The sequence below is a fragment of the Vulpes lagopus genome, chromosome X (genome assembly GCF_018345385.1).
Source record: "Vulpes lagopus strain Blue_001 chromosome X, ASM1834538v1, whole genome shotgun sequence".
NCBI lineage: Eukaryota > Metazoa > Chordata > Mammalia > Carnivora > Canidae > Vulpes > Vulpes lagopus.
This window is the reverse complement of record NC_054848.1, coordinates 109,802,544-109,814,671: the sequence shown is the minus strand read 5'-3', so window position 1 is coordinate 109,814,671 and position 12,128 is coordinate 109,802,544. Positions and strand designations below refer to the sequence as shown.

The 12,128-nt window shown below is 41.1% G+C and overlaps 1 protein-coding gene and 1 pseudogene across 1 annotated transcript in view; one reads left to right on the top strand and one right to left on the bottom strand.

Annotated features, from left to right (window-relative positions):
* The window catches only part of ATP11C (ATPase phospholipid transporting 11C), a 184,540-nt gene that overhangs the window by 34,193 nt on the left and 138,219 nt on the right, over positions 1–12,128 (top strand). The gene's annotated exons all lie outside the window — the stretch shown is intronic.
* On the bottom strand, positions 6,545–6,634 carry LOC121483727 (annotated as a pseudogene).

The following is a 12,128-nucleotide window of genomic DNA, read 5'->3' as shown; positions in this document are numbered from 1 at the left end:
ATGTATTCTGGATTAGGGCAGTGTGGTGGCGGGTGGAGAAAGCAGAGAAGAGATCTCTGTAATTGGAATTCTGTAATTACTTTTCGCTGCTCTTTCCCATGTGACACACTGTCTCTGTCTCTCTCATTGGTATTCTCTGCTTATGGCCTTGCCTCATGCTGTCCGATGTTAGGAGGGCTCTGAGGCCTGCTGACTTCCATGTCTTCACAGTTTTCCAGTGGACAGAGTTGGGACGGGTCAGCCCTGAACCACTGTTGGGCCCCAGCCTGTCCTGAGTCGGGGAGAATTTCAGGAACCTTAAGTTGCTTAGCTCAGCAGGTCAGTGTGTCTGCCAGTCTCATTCTGACTTTGTGTGCTTAGGTTTTTGTAAGGCTTCTCTTGCCTAGTTCCTTATGATTAAGACTGGATTTGTAGGGATCCCTGGGTGGCGCAGTGGTTTAGCGCCTGCCTTTGGCCCAGGGCGCGATCCTGGAGACCCGGGATCGAATCCCACGTCGGGATCCCCGTGCATGGAGCCTGCTTCTCCCTCTGCCTGTGTCTCTGTCTCTGCCTCTCTTTCTCTCTCTCACTGCGTGCCTATCAAAAAAAAAAAAAAAAAAAAAAGACTGGATTTGTATTTCCATGCCAGAAACTGGGCCCTATTCTCTTTCACCCCTGTGAAGTCCTTTTCTGGGTACAGTGGGCAGTACCCCAGGATAGGAGTATGATAGGAGTATGCTTTCTTTTAGCCAAGCCTCTTGGGAACTTGAGCTTTGCCTAGACCCATGCCTGTCATTGGGACTTTGCTGACCATTGGTGATGTTGATGCTTAGTAATTGCTTTTTACCAGATTTTCCCTATTGTCATCTTCTGTCTGCTTTCTCATTGCTCAGTATCTTGGTGCTCACTGTTCACTTATGTGGACCTCTGCCTACTGCTGCCTACTCTTCCTTTTCTAATTATGCCCCCTTGCCTACTTCCGTTTCTTTCTAGACCTTGCTTCTGGGTTTACGCTCCAAGCACCTGATATTCCCTCCCTCTGATATGGAGGGGCCTGACGTGTATTATGCTGACTGCCTTCAGAAGCTTAATTTTGACAGTTCCCTTTTTGTATGGTCTCTATAAAAAAATTCGTCTGTTTTTTAGCTTATTTATTTCCTGATACTACAAACTCACCCCTTGACAGTTTTCATTGGACCAATTTTTTTAGCTTTCTTTAAAACATCTCACCTGGCCCCTTTTCAGTCACTTGTTACTTTCACAGGGCAGGGGCCTTGAATCATAAAATCTTCACATTGGAAGAGACTTCCAAAGATACCCAGTTCAACTTTCCATGTAATGGGTAGCTTATCAATTTCCAACATAACCCATCAGTGGCATTTGACAACAGCCCCCTAATGGTTTCTGGGGCCCAGACTATCAGTTCATTCATTTATTTACTCATTCAGTCAGTCAGTCAGTCAACACAGTTACTAAACATCTGTTGTTAGGCCCTGGAAGTATGTGTGTCTGTATGTATCACCATTCTTGTCCTTAGGGAAATGCTACTCTAGTGGGGTTTAAAGAGAAACAATCATGATTGCTAGCTAGAGATGACCATGGGTGGGAGAATGGGGCATTTCTTTCTGATGCCTGAAGGTTGGGTTTGTGAAGAACCTCATTGCTTAGGTTCTCTGCTGCCTCAATCAACACCATCTTCCTGATCCACCACCAGGTTTTCAACTCCCCCAAAAAAGAAAGGTGGATCTCCTCTGCATCTACCTTTTGCCTCTGTCTATTCTTGGCTTGCTCTTGGAATCATCTTTCTGAATGCAAATCTTGGTTTGTTACTCCACTGTTACACTGTTAATCGGCTTCATGTTGCTTCTTCCTCCAACTAACATCTGACCCTTTGGCACAGCTTACAAAAAGCTCTCACCCTTCCTGGTTCGTGCCTACCTCTCTGGTCTCATACACCATTTTCACCAGATTCTCAGTGCCCCAGAACTTTGTGCAGTTTCCTGGCTCTGTCGTACTTACTTAGATTTCTGTTGTATATGCTGTTCTTGCTCCTTAGAATGGCTACCAGTTTTATCTTCTTGGTGAACTCTTGGGCTCTGAGAGCTGATAGAGAATGGGAGGAATAAATCAAAACTATAGATTTCCTCTTCAATTCAGGTGCACTTTGGCCTGTTGACTGCTATTGCACCTGATATACCCCTACCACTGCCCACCAGCAGATTGCAAGCTACTGTAGGCCAGGAATTCATCTCTGTCTTCAACCTTAACAAGGCCTGTGCCAGAATGGGCAGCCAGTAAATATTTGTTGGGTGAAGAAATGAGTGAAGAAATGAAGACAAGTGTTCTGTAGTTTATTTTTCAGTTATGTCTGCCTTGGGCTCTGAGAATGCTACTTAAGACTCCTACCACTGTTTTGACAGTAGCTCCCTGCAAACCTGGGACCTTGCACACAGGTTTATCCACCACTAGACAACCTGCCTACAACTATCACTTGAACAGCCTACCAAACAGGGAAAAAGGCCCGTTGGGGGTTTTGGACAACTCTTCACCTTCTCACACCCTGCAGCCTCTGCTGCCAAGATAAGCTTCTACTGTGAGTCTAACAAATTCTAATCAAGACAAAGAAATTGCATAAAATAGAAGTGCTTCTTCTCTGCTCTTGTAAATCAGAACAGTTGCAAAATGAAGAAAATTAGTACTTTAACGTTCCTGTCTCCTCAAGCAGTCATTTTAAGTGAGTCATCTACAAACTCAAGCAGTCGGTAGGGACAGTTAGTGGCCATTTATCATTTTAAGTTGATTTGTTTCAAATAAGTAGCAAATGGGGTACATTGGTCCTAAATTACACATTTATCACCTTCCTACCCAAGCCCTTTTTTACACAACTATGTCAATGAGCAGTTAAAGACACACAGACAAAACTGTCATGAACCTTGTCGGTCTTCCCTGTCTTTCTGTCCTTTAATCCTGATTCTTACACTGACGGATTAAAACTCAGCACTTTTCATTTTGATCAGTTGTAGATCTCTGCCTAAAATACATGGCCATACCTGATGGCGTGGTACGCAGTTTTGGTTTTGTTTTTCTGGTTTATTGAGGCGTAATTTACATACAATAAAATTCACCCTTTTTAGGTATTTACAAATCTATGAATTTTGACAAAATTCTATAGGTTGTACCACCACTGAAATCAAGATAATAGAGTTTTCTGTCACCCAGAATATTCCCTCATTCTCCTTTGTAGTTAACCCCCTCCTTACTACTGCTCTTATTTCTGTCTCTATAATAAATAGTTTTATCATTTCTAGAGGTTCATAAAAGGGATCAAAATGTGTAGCCTTTGAGTTTGCTTATTTCACTTTAACATAATGCTTTTTTTTCCTAAAATATTTTATTTATTTTATTTTATTTTTAAAGATTTTATTTATTTATTCATGAGAGTACAGAGAGAGAGAGAGGCGGAGACACAGGCAGAGGGAGAAGCAGGCTCCATGCAGGGAGCCTGATGTGGGACTCGATCCTGGGACTCCAGGATTGTGCCCTGGGCCGAAGGCAGGCGCTAAACTGCTGAGCCACCCAGGGATCCCCTATTTATTTATTTTAAGAGAGAGCCAGTGAGTGTGAGCAGATGGAGGGGAGGTGGGAAGAACAGAGGGAGAGGGAAAGAGAAAATACCAAGGGGACTCCCCACTGAGCATGGAGCCTGACATGGGGCTCAATCCCAAGACCTTGAGATCACAACCTGAGCTGAAAACAAGAGTTGGAAACTTAACCAACTGAGCCATCCAGGTGCCCCTAACATAATGCTTTTGAGTCATCTATGTTGTTGCATTTATCCATAGTTTGCTGCCTTTTATTGCTGAGTAGAATTCCATTATATGAACATATCAAAATTTGTTTATCCATTCACCATGATGGACATTTGGGTAATTTAAGTTTTTTTTTATTACGAAAAAACTTGTTTGTTATGAACATTTTTAAAAGGATTTTATTTATTTATTCATGAGAGACACAGAGAGAGGCAGAGACATAGGCAGAGGGAGAAGCAGGCTCCTGATGCTGGACTCGATCCTAGGACCCTGGGATCACGACCTGAGCTGAAGGCAGATGCTCACTGAAGGCAATACCCAGTGTTGGACCCTGGGCTCGGACTATACTGCAGCAATAAAATGAACAGCTGGTTGCAGAAAAGGCTAGCAACTCCTGGTCTACTTTCTGCGAGACAGAGGCTCCATTAGGGGGTGACTGGGTGGCTCAGTAGTTGGGCATCTGCCTTCAGCTCTGGGTGTGATCCTGTGTCCCAGATCCAGGGATTGAGCCCTGCAGGTGCCCTGCTATAAACATTTATATTTGGGTTTTTGTGTGTATAGTTCTCTTAGGTAAATACCAAGGAATGAGATGCGTGGGTTTTAGAATTAGTGTTTATTTAACATTGTAAGGAATTGTCAAACTATGCTGTTTTTGATTCCTACCAGCAATAGAAGGTTCTAGTTGCTCCATATCCTTGACACCCTTGTTATTGCCTTTTTTAATTTTAGACATTCTAGTACATAGCTAGTGATATCTTACTGTAATTTCATTCTGCATATTTCCTCATGACTAATGATTTTGAGCAAGTGTCTATTAACTTTTAGGTTTTTTTAATGCAGTTTTAAGGGTTCTATATATATTTTTGTTATCAGCCCTTTATCTCATTTGTTTTGTAAATACTTTTCTCAGTCTGGCTTGTCTGTCTGCTTTTTTATTTTGTAACTGTCTTTCAAAGAGCAAACGTTTTAAATTATGATGAATTTCAAATGATCATTTTTTTCTTTAATGGTTCATGTTCTTCTGTCCTATACATGATTATCAGATACAAAGTCATGAAGATTTGCTTCTATTTTTTTTCTAGAAGTTTTTTAGCTTTAGGGTTTACATTTCCATCTATGATCAATTTCAAATTGTATGTATAGAGTAAGGTTTGGGTTGAGGTTCACTGAAATATAAGTATACCCCATCATTCCATCATTATTTATTGAAAGACTAAAAGACTATCCTTTATTGAATTAAGTTGACATTTTTGTCAAAAATCAATTGACTGTATATGTGTGGGTCAATTTCTGGACTGTCTGCTCTGTTCCACTGATCTAAGGGTTTATTCTTTTGCCAATATCCTAGTGTTTTGAATAGTTGTAGTTTAATAGTAAGTCTTGAAATGAGTGAGTTTGAGGCCTCCAACTTTCTTTTTCTTTTTTTTAAAGATTTTTATTTATTTATTCATAGAGACAGAGAGACAGAGAGAGAGAGAGAGAGAGAGAGAGAGGCAGAGACACAGGCAGAGGGAGAAGCAGGCTCCATGCAGGGAGCCTGACGTGGGACTCGATCCCGGGTCTCCAGGATCACACCCCAGGCTGCAGGCGGCACTAAACCACTGCGCCACAGGGGCTGCCCCAACTTTTTCTTTTTCAAAATTGCTTTGGTTGTCCTAGATTATTTGTTTTTCTATATAACTTTTAGAATCACCTAAATTTCTTAAAAAGAAGCTTTCTTGAATTTTGAGTGTTGAATACTGAATTGGAGTTGAATCGAATCTATAGATTAATTTGGGAGAGAATTACAATATTGATAATATTGAGTCCTCTGATCCAATGAATATGTAACTCTACTTGCATCTCTCATTTCTCTCATCAGCATTTTTCATAGTTTTCAATATATAAATCTTATAGTACTTTGTTACATTGATCCCGGAGTATTGGATATTTTATTGGTGCCATATAGCAAATGGTGCTTATAAAAATTTCAGTCCCCAGTCATTCACTGCTATGTATAAAAGCAAAATTCAGGGACGCCTAGGTGGCTCAGCAGTTGAGCATCTGCCTTTGGCTCAGGGAGTGCTCCCGGAGTCCCGGGAGCAAGTCCCACATTGGGCTCTCTTCATGGAGCCTGCTTCTCCCTCTGCCTATGTCTCTGCCTCTCTCTGTGTCTCTCATGAATAAATAAATAAAATCCTTAAAAAAAAACAACAAAATTCAGTTTTGTAGAGTGATCTTACATTTTCTAACCTTGCTAATGTCATTAGATCTATTAATTTTTAGTAGATTCTTTTAGATTTTCTACTTTGTTATGTTTTCTGTGAGTAAAGACAGGTTTATTTCTCCTCCCCAACTTTATCTGTGTTTTTTTCTGTCCCTTACTGCATTAGCTAGGACTTCTATCCAGTATGATGTTGAATACCAGTGGTAAGTGTGGTCCCTGCATAGTTCTGATGTTAGGAGGGAATCATTCAATCTTAACACCAGTAAGTATGGGTTAGCTGTAGGTTTTTTCATTGATGTTCTTTATCAGGATGGTGAAGTTACCTTTTATTTCTAATTACCTGAGTGTTTTTAAAAATCACGAATGGCTGTTGAATGAATGTCATACTTTTTCTGCATCTGTATAAATGTATGGATATTCTTCCTTCATTGATATTGTCGATGACATTACTTGAGTTAGGAATACTTGAGTTAGGAATGTTGAACCAGACTTGCATTCCTAGACTATATCCCGTGTGACCATTATATATTATTCTCTTACATTTTATAGATAAAAATCATAGTTAGGTGCCACAAAGTGGTTGACAATTCCTTAATCATATGTGTGTTTTATAGGTCAATAGAACCACTTCCATCTTTTTTTTTTTTTTTAAGGATTTAATTTATTCATGAGAGACAGAGAGAGAGAGAGAGAGAGAGAGACAGACAGACAGAGGCAGAGGGAGAAGCAGGCTCCATTCCATGCAGGGAGCCTGATGCGGGACTTGATCCCAGGTCTCCAGGACCACACCCTGGGCTGAAGGCAGCGCTAAACCGCTAAACCGTTGAGCCACCCGGGCTGCCCCCACTTCCATCTTTATTAAGAGAAGTTCTAACCTTACCTATAATACAATACAGGTAGAGTGCTTTTCTTCATCTTCATTTGATCTTTAAGCTATCAAAACAGCAAACGGACAGGCAACAAATATAGCAAGTGTCTTTGTACTAGGCAATGAGTACATTTATTTAATTCAATTTAACGTATTTTTTTAATATTTTATTTATTTATTCATGAGAGACAAAGAGGCAGGCAGAGACATAGGCAGAGGAAGGAGGTTCCCCGTGGGATCCTGGAACAGGACTCGATACCAGGACCCTGAGTTCATGACCTGAGCTAAAGGCAGACCCTTCAACCACTGAGCCACCCAGGCATCCCAGTTTAATCTTATTTTTTTTTTAATTTTTATTTATTTATGATAGTCACAGAGAGAGAGAGAGAGAGAGGCAGAGACACAGGCAGAGGGAGAAGCAGGCTCCATGCACCGGGAGCCCGATGTGGGATTGGATCCCGGGTCTCCAGGATCGCGCCCTGGGCCAAAGGCAGGCGCCAAACCACTGCGCCACCCAGGGATCCCCCCAGTTTAATCTTATTTAATGGGAAACTGAGGCCCAGCAAATAATTTGTAGCATTGAAATCTTGCAGTAAATTGTTATGGTCAGAACTTAAATGCAGGTTTGTTTGATAAAACCCTTATTAGCCCTCTGGATTATATTGCCTCTCTCTGTTAATGAATGCATATGGGGGGTGGGGGGAGACAGACAAGGGAGGGTGGGAGAGGAAGATTAGGAGAGGGAGAAATGTTCTACCACCTTCTATTGGTATTTGAAAATCTGGGCTTTTAGATATCTTGATTTATAGGTCAGCTCTGCCATTTACTTGATTTGTGTCACATTTATCTGAGACTTTTTTTTTTTTTTTATCTGAAATGTAGAGGCGCCTGAGTGGCTCAATCGGTTAAGCATCTGACCATTGATTTTGGCTCAGGTCGTGCTCTTGGGTTGTGGGATCAAGCCCTGCGTTGGGCTCTGCAATTGGCAGGGAGTCTGCTGGAGATTCTCTCCCTCTCCTCCTCTTCCTGCTCACACATGTGCATGCCATCTCTCTCTCTCAAATCTTTAAAAAAAATCTGAAGTGTAAACTGTTAGCAAAGGTTGTTATGAGGAATACAGATGATATTCGTAGAGTGCCTTGCACATAGAATGTGCTCAGTATAGTGGAGTCTGTTACTATCATTATTATTTTATTATTGATTTCTTACCATGAAATGCACTTTATAACTGGAAATAATTACTTTGGGTTTGGAAAAGGCCAAATGGGACTTAGAATGATTTCTGTAGTTTATTTAGTTCTTTTACCAAAATAGCCTAAAGCAAGTTCCTTTTAATAAAAATGGACTTAATTTCCTGTACTTTTTACCTCCCTCCTCCCTAAGTCAAAACAATACCAATTTACTAAATCATTTTGCAAATTTGAAAGGCTTAAAAGGTACAGCTGAATGCTTTGGGCACTGGAAATGAGTGTGGGCACACTTTTGTGTCTGTGTGTTTTTGTGTGGTCTAGAAGTGATTGTCTCAGCCAAGAGGACTGGAGATGCCATTTTCATTTTACATGGGCAACCAACCATGTATAGCTAGCTCTAGTCTTTTAGCTCCTGCAGATCTGACCGTTTCTGAATCATTGAAACTCCCTTTTCTAACTTACACAAACCACTCAGACTGAAGGTAATGATTCCTTTTTCCAGTAAGGTTGTTTTGGTTATCACAAGTAGGGCCCAAGAGCTGTGTTTTCATCAGTCAAGTCAGGGAGATTACAATAAGAAAAATGGTTGAGTCTAAGGAAGGGCATCAGGCCATCATCAAATGACCTTTCAGTGTCCAGGACCTCAGGACGGCTCTTGGCTCCAGCTCCAGCAATCCATAGCTTCTGGGAAGTGATTCTCATTCTTATTGGATTTCCTAGCAGTACCCTTCCAACTAAAAGTGCTGTTTGACAGATGAAAGTAAAGGAAAATCTATCGTATTTTGGGAATTTTTGTATAATACCACACCATTGCTTGGTGTTATTGTAATCAGAATAGGTAACCATTAGTCTTTTTTTTAAAGATTTTATTTATTTATTCATGAGAGACACAGAGAGAGAGGCAGAGACATAGACAGAGGGAGAAGCAGGCTCCACGCAGGGAGTCCGACATGGGACTCAATTCTGGGACTCCAGGATCATGCCCTGGGCCAAATGCAGGGACCAAACCGCTGAGCCACCCAGGGATCCCACCCATTAGTCTTTTTTAAACAGGTTTATCGAAGTGTGATCATTATACAAAATACCATATATATTTAATGTACACAGTTTGATGGGTTCTGAACATATGCATACACCCTTAAAATCATCATCACAATCAGGTTAATGTACATATTCATCAAAAGGCTCCTCCTGCTGCCCTTTTGTTTGTTTGGGGGGTGGGGAGTAAGAATTACCTTGAGATCTACCATGCTAACAAATTAGTAACAATACAATATTTAACATACACTATTTTCAAAGCACATTGAGCACATCTTCTGATTTAATTTTTATTTTATAAAATAAAGTAGGTCTTATTTCTACTTTATGATGAAAAAAAATAGACTTTAGCAATATGTTTTCTCAAAGAATACCATTAGATATTGCACCAGTATCCCAAACCTAATTCTGATTTTTGCTCAGTGTTCTTTGCATAAGACCTCTGGGCCTTGATCCTGATGTGACTCTAAACTTCGTTGACCTGGTAAACAGTCAAAAACTAAATATCTAATGACCTTTGTCCTTACAATTAGGATCAACAAATGTGATTAGATGCCGGGCTTCAAAGAGAGTTCATGAGATAACTAATTAGTGGCGGATAGAGTTTGGGGAGTAACTTCTACCCTTCATACATGTAACTTTCTTTTTCTGGATTGGCTAGGCAGAGTTCCAGTGTTCAAGGAGAAATGTTCAAAGGCTGGTCGTTAAACTTTTAAAAGGTGGTTTAATTTAAAATGTTGGACAGTAAGGAGAGACCCAACCTGATAGATTTCCTGGGGCTTCTTTGAGTAGCTGCTTTGTGTTAAACACTATTCTAATCGTTACAGGAGCATAGAGATTAAGAAAATATTAAAAATACGATTCTACTTATTAGGACGTCACAAGCTAGCAGACAAGATGGAAGCTTACCTAGAGATTCTTCCATATTATGCTTCCTCCAGTCCATCCTCCATTCTGCCAGTAGAACAATCTTTTGAAAACACATACCCTTTACCTTCGTAATACTTTCTGGTGGTTCCCTCTCAGAGGACCATGTCCAGGTTTCTTATTCGACATACAAGGCCTTCTCTGATTTGACCCAGATTATTCTCCCTCTATCCCCATACCTCCACAGCAAGCTCCAGGCACATACCAGTCCTTAGGATACTCAGAGCAACTCATGAGTTTTCATGCCTCTGAATGTTTATTCATGCTGGCTGCTCTGGAGAATGCTGTGTTAGTGTGGGTCCTCTGAGAAGCAGAATTTTAGGATTAAACTGGAAGGGATTTTTATTGAGGGAAACCACCACCTGTGTGAAAAGACCACAAAGAGGGAGATGAAAAGGATGGCAGTGCCATTAGTCCATGATGCAAGTCTGACCCCTAGTGAAGAGAAGAGAGAGTAGCCTAGGCAGAAACTTTGTAGGCTGCTGTGCGGTTGAAGGAAGGTTCCTTGAAGGAAGGTTAGGAAAAGCCTTTGGGTAATCCAAGGCAGGGGAGTCCTATCCCTGCTGTACTCACTCACTGGTCAGGTGCAGCCTGTTAGAAGTATGGCTTCAGCACAGACGTTGGGGATGAATTTCTGAGGCAGCAGCTCATTTGTGCTCCCTGTAATTGGAGGCCTTTCTCCTGGCCTCCATAAATGCCTTTCTTCTTCCATTTAATTCCTCTCCCTAGGCCTTAAATGTTTCTTCTTCTTGGAAGCATCTCCTTGAAAGAAGTTGTCAGCATGTCACATGATGGTCCCACTGCCTACAATGACCATCCCCTAATTTCTGCCGGTTAATTCCTAATACACTTATTTGAACCCCTACCACCTATTTTAGGACCAAAAAACCTAGTAGGTGCTCAGGAAATATTTGTTGAATGAATGAATTGGTAGAACTTGAATAAAGCAGATCTTCCTTTGGATCTGGAGAAGGTAAGTTGAGGGAAAGTGAATTGCTTTGAGCAAAGCCATATTGGGGGAAGAATGAAGAATTCTTTTTCTTCTTTGCAAATGTGTCCAAAAACCGTCGTTTTAGGGAAAGTATATTATGATGCAAAAACAGTGGGGGAAGGAATATCTTCCTGGCACTTGAAAATGATTCATATTTGAGAACTTTGTTGAGAACAATGTTTTGAATATTTCCTGAGAGACTTCTTTCCTGAGAGGAAACAGAGTTGATGGAAATGGAATTTTACTGCTGCCAGGAAAAGTGTGATAAAGATCAAATCTCATACAACTGCTACCAGAATAGAAACTTCCATAGAGCGAAGAGATTTCAAAGTCCCACCTAATGGCTCATATGGATTTAGTATTCATTGCAGCTGAACTGTAATTCTGTAATGGAATTTGACCAATTTTGACACTCTAGTTTGTAACGTACGAATTAGTGGAGACTCATTCATCTTGATGTTTGCTGACTGCCAGATGTTGGTCATATTGCTGATGGAAAGAAACAGAGCTGGCCAGAATCCCAAACCTCCGTACCACTAACTGCCTGCCACCAGCATATGTCGCCAGAGGACAGAGCCATGCTGGAGATAAGGTCCTACAAAATCACTGTATCAGCAACTAGAGACTTTGCCCCTTATCCCTAATGTAGTGTTCTACCCTGGTGACCTGGGTTGGACCACATATGAAGCAGGCGCTCCTTTTTGTCCTGGTCCATGTCCGTCCTGTGCAGCCTCTTTCACATCTTATTTCTCCAGAGTTTCCACTTGAAGGGATGCAAGTTTCTTATTTGCAATGTGGGGGTGAGTAATGGCAACCCCATCACAGGCTTGCTGTTAGGATTCCACAAGGTAATTCATGCTAAGGGCTCAGGCGGTGCTTGACATAGAGTATTGTATCCAATAAATGGTAGCTAGGTTTTATTGTTATTATGCCATAGAAGCGGGGGTCGGAGGGTAAAATCTTAATATTTCTCTGTATTAGCGAAGTTGGTTCTCCATGCATTTGGTGAGTGCCTGTTCTGTGATAAAGCAGCCAGGCATGCCCACTGTGTAATTGGTCTAACACACACACTTGCTGATAGCCATCTCTTCTCTCAAATGAGGACAGTTCATTTTGGCTT